At 46.7% G+C, this 5,036-nt stretch overlaps 1 protein-coding gene across 1 annotated transcript in view; it reads left to right on the top strand.

The window, feature by feature from the left end:
• Positions 1–5,036, top strand: part of LOC102200625 (dachshund homolog 2-like) — a 26,341-nt gene that overhangs the window by 995 nt on the left and 20,310 nt on the right. The window lies entirely within an intron of this gene.

Below are 5,036 nucleotides of genomic sequence, written 5' to 3'. Positions count from 1 at the left end.
CACACACACACACACACACACACACACACACACACACACACACACACACACACACACCTTGGTCTTTCTGCTTGCATGAGGACCGTCATTACCATTAGGGCCCGGTGGGGTCTTGTCACGCTGAGCCTTAAGGGGAAGTGGGCTGTCCTCTACATCCTGTTATGATATTATCGGTCTGTGGTTTATATGATGATTCCTGCAGGTCCAAAGACATCACTGTGCCCTGTACTTTTAAATCTTTAACACCCTCCACTCAGTGAATCTTTGGTCGCTGCTGTTCGTCCTGCAGTAGAACAAAGACACAAATTGATATGTTAGGGGAGTGTGTTTGTTTTTGTTTGGCAGGCTCGAAAACATTTGTAAATTAAAATTAGGATTGCCGCTTATGAAGAGATCCACCAGCATGAGGGGACAGAGGCCCCCATTAAATAGAAATTAACTCAGTCCCCACAAGAACACAAAGACAAGTTCACAGAAACACAAATCTTCTGAGTGCCAGTGTCTGCATCGCATCCAGGTGTGTGTGTGTGTGTGTGTGTGTGTGCGTGTTTAATCACGTGAAGGTAGGTTTCTGAACGTGGATCAAAATGTTTTTTTAATTATTGGATTATGTAAATACCCCTCAACTAATTAAATTAACAAAGAGAAGCTCTGTGTGCATGTGAGTGTGCGCACGCGCCACGTGCGCGTGTGTCCGTGCGCGTGTGCGCGCGCATATGTGTGTCTGTGTGTGTGTCCGTGCGTGCATGTGTGTGTATGTGTGTGCCCTACATGTTGTATGGTGTTCATTGATGGGGATATTCATAGAAATACAGACTTTATCATCTGAACAGCCGTTTCCTGACTGCAGTCATCACAGCTGGAACATCAGCCTGTAGCAGGACAGTGTTAATGTTTTTAGTCCTTTATTTATCCAGGTAAAAATCTCATTTTCAAGAGAGACCTGGCATCATGGCAACAAAAGTCAAAAATACATGTACCACATCAATACATAACATCTAAAAAAATACAATATCCCGCACAAACATGTGAAAAATATACAGTAACAGATCAACTGAGTGCGACATTAAAAACAGTCACACTGAGTAAAACAGTGACATCACACATGCTCCTTCAGTATGTATCATCACGTTGGACCTGCTTCACTCATAAATATATGAGTTGAAACAGGAAACAAAGGAAATAAAGTTGCACTTTACTGCTTGTGTTTGAAGCTTTAGCTGACATGCACTCAGTGGGCGCTCGCAGGTCAAGTTTTTTTTTTTCAAAATTATTACTCCTGTTAAAGTAGGTCAGCTGTTCAAGAGTCTGATAGTAGTGAGGAAGAAGGAGCTGTTGAGTCTGGATGCTCTGGATTTCTCACTTCTTTTTTTTTTCCTGTCCCGTTTGGATCTTTAACCATCAGAATTGTTGTCTGAAGACCAACAAAGATACCCAACGGATTTACTTTACCAAGTGGATCATCATGGCCTTGCCATATTGGTCCATTTGATGGACCTTTATTATAATTATGTATTTATTTTATTTTCAGTTGTTACAGACGAGACAGACATGACTGGGGGATAGGACAGCGAGGGAGAAAGAAAGAAAGAAAGTAAGAAAGAAAGAAAGAAAGACACCTGGATAACCTGTCGAGAGAAGAAAAAAAAACAGAAGAGAGAACAAACAACAAAAAAGAGCAACATAACAAACACAACACCATCACAATACACTAGCTAACAGTAGATACTAAATATTAAATGTTATTGTGCAGCACGCAAGATCAACAGCACACAATGTGCTTTGAGGTAGCAGCCAAGAAAGGTGTACATAAAAATGGCCCACCCTGAAGTTTGTGTCTGTGAACACCCGTGTGTACACCTGTCTGCACACCTGTGTGGATCAGCACGCTTGTATTCAAAAGGTTTCTCCATGTAACGATCTGCTTGGGAGTGTGGGGAGCCATAGCCCCGCCCCCCAGGGCATGAAGTAGGTATGGAGGTGATCCAGGCCCCAGAGTACGAGAGCCCAAGGAGGACAATCGAAGGGGCAACCGTGCCACCCTCCTGGGAAGACCTGAGGAGAGCCCCAGACGAGAGGCCACCCAGCAGCCACGGAGCAGAGGCCAGAAGGGGTTGCAGTGACGTGCCCACGGGCTCTGCCGGCAGCCATCTGTGCCAGAGAGGACATACATGAGCACCCAGCCCCGGACACCAAGAACCACCAACGCACCGATGTATGAGGGCACCAGCCATCGTCAGGGAGTGTGGTGAGGGGAGACAGGCCTCCATACCTCGGAGAGCCTGACATGTTCACAGAGAGGTGGCGTCTAAGACCCGACCTGACGTCTAGACACAGGCGAACAGGCGCACGCATTACCACCCCCATACACATATAAACAAATACTCAGCACTCGCCCGACATGAAGACGGACACAAATAGACACTGTACACACAATCATACTCCCCAAACATACTCTTTATCCCAGGTCCAGGTACCGCCCCCTTATCGGGCAGTAGCAGGGAGGCCCTGCATCCCAGACCCCAATCTGACGGCCGACACTCCTTCCAGCCCCCCCCAGCCCCGACGGTTAACAGAACAGGGGTGAGTGGATTTCACACTTCTGAACCTTCACCCCGAGGGCAGATGGTAGATGCTCTGCAGAGAGGGCAGCGGGGTCCTGGTGATCTTCTCCACAGTTGTTATCACTCTCTGCAGGCGTTTGCGGTCCGTAGCAGTAGTGCTGCCGTACCATGCAGCTGGTCAGTGTGCTCTCCACAGTGCAGCTGTACAACCTGCTGAGGATCTTGGCCGACATACCAAATTTCCTCGGCCTCCTCAGGAAATACAGCCACTGCTGCGCCTTCTTGACCAGCTGTGTGGTGTTCAGTGTCCAGGTGAGATCCTCAGAGATGTAGACGCCCAGGTACCTAAAGCTGCTCACCCTCTCCACTTCAAGGCCCCGGATAAACAGCGGCTGGTGAGGCCTCCTCTTCTTCCTCGTGTCCACTATCATCTCCTTTATCTTATCAGTGTTGAGGGTGAGGTTGTTGTCCTCACACCATGACACCAGACCGGCCATCTCTCTCCTATAAGCTGCTTTGTCCCCTCCAGTGATGCGACCGATCGCTGGAGTGTCATCCGCGAACTTCAGTATGGTGTTGTCTTTGTTGGAGGCGACACAGTCGTGGGTGTACAGGGTGTAGCGGATGGGACTGAGGACGCATCCCTGTGGGACGCCAGTGTTTGTAATAATGCTGGCTGAAGTCCTGTTGTCAATCCCGACAGACTGGAGCCTGCCAGTCAAAAAGTCCTGTAGCCAGTCACAGAGGGTGGGGTGCAGGCCGAGTGTAGACAGCTTGTGAGAAACATGTAACAAACATGCATCTGTGGGTTGAGCATCAGAGTCGGGGCACATTGAGAAGACTCTTGCCTGGTGTTGTTTACTGGATGACTGAAGAAGCAACAGTTTGACTTAATGAGCAGGAACCTCAGCAGCATGTGGAAGAACCACAGCTGTCCTCTGTTGCACTACCCAAAGTCCTCTCCTTTGGGTGGCGCTGTCACTTGGTGTTCATGCTCTCTGCGGTAGAGCATCACTTCCTGTTCCTGTTCCACCACACAGTGGTGTTTTTGAGTAGCTTATCTGCTTAGCAATTTAATTAAAAACTTTTAGATAACTTCTCATAGTATAATCTTCACGTGCTTTATCCGAAGCACACTCTCTGCCAAGCTCTAAGTTTGTGCAGCTTCCCCGCTTGAAAGGGATTGATGCATCTACCACAGGTGTTTCACTGGATTTCACTCAATGACCAGGCGGATCTTTTGTTTTTCTTTTAATCTTCTTTTCGGCCGTAGTCAGCCATAGGTGAAAAACCTTTTAAATACAAACCAAAAAACCAAAATACAAATTACGTTTGTTATCACACCTCTGTGAATATTAACCAAACCAAACCTTTTTTAACACATCAATAGCAGTGCATAAGCTTTGCAGCACAATATTTACTTGAGTATTTTTAAATGCTCAAATTATGTAATTCACTCTAACGATTGTACATACTGCTTTCTATAAAAGTGCAAAATCAAATGACCAATCTGCATTAGAACTTAAACAGTAAACAATAGTATTCATGACCAGCTTCTCTTGCACTTAACCATATGCAAGCATTAACAGTCTTCCATATGCAGACCGACGATAAACAATGGTGCCGCTCGTAAACAGGCGACCAACCTACGGCACAATGCTAATGCTATGTAAGCTAGTGGCAGCCGCGATTCTTTAGCAACCCGCTTCAATCAGTCTTTGAACTTAGCCAGGAACCATTTCCTTACCGGCTGCCTCCCTGGATTTATAGATACATCAGCTCCACACAATATCACTGCCGGTGACAACTTATTGGTCTCAATATGCGTACTCGTGTGTACTTGCGTTCTCGTGTACTCATGATACGTCATCATTCGGAGACCAAGTACTGTTCCAATTCGAAGTACGCATCAAGCCGAGAACGCGAAAAAATCCCGGATGTGTTCTCGCTCCGCCTGTTTTATCGAGCATGCATCGGTGGTGACTTGTGTGGAGTGGTACAGCTAAGTATCCCAGAATGCATTCCGTCCAAAACTCAAACGCGGCAATGGTGGAGGAGCGCGGCTAAAAACTTTTAAATATTTCTGGGTCACAAAATAAATTTAGATATTTTCAGGCAAGAATGTAGCTGTGTAAGCTTCAAATATCTGCTCGGTTTATCAAGATATCACATATTTCTAAACGTGCAGACGTCTGTTAACCACCAGCCTGATAGCAAAGCGGGAGGTCAAGGATTACTAGAGCCCGGCGAGAGCAGCGGACTCCCGCACATCGTTTTCAACAATGTGCTCCCCGGGCGCCCAATGGCTGCCCACTGCTTCACTGAGTGAATGGGTTAAATGCAGAGAGGAATTTCCCCACGGGTATCAATAAAGTACACGTTCTTAGTAGGGGTGCAACGATATTCGTATCGATATTGAACCGTTCGATACAGTGCTTTCGGTTCGGTACGCATATGTATCGAACAATACAA

Source organism: Pundamilia nyererei, unplaced genomic scaffold (assembly GCF_000239375.1).
Source record: "Pundamilia nyererei isolate P.nyererei 1_Seehausen unplaced genomic scaffold, PunNye1.0 scaffold00266, whole genome shotgun sequence".
Taxonomy (NCBI): domain Eukaryota; kingdom Metazoa; phylum Chordata; class Actinopteri; order Cichliformes; family Cichlidae; genus Pundamilia; species Pundamilia nyererei.
This window is presented reverse-complemented; position numbering and strand designations above follow the sequence as displayed.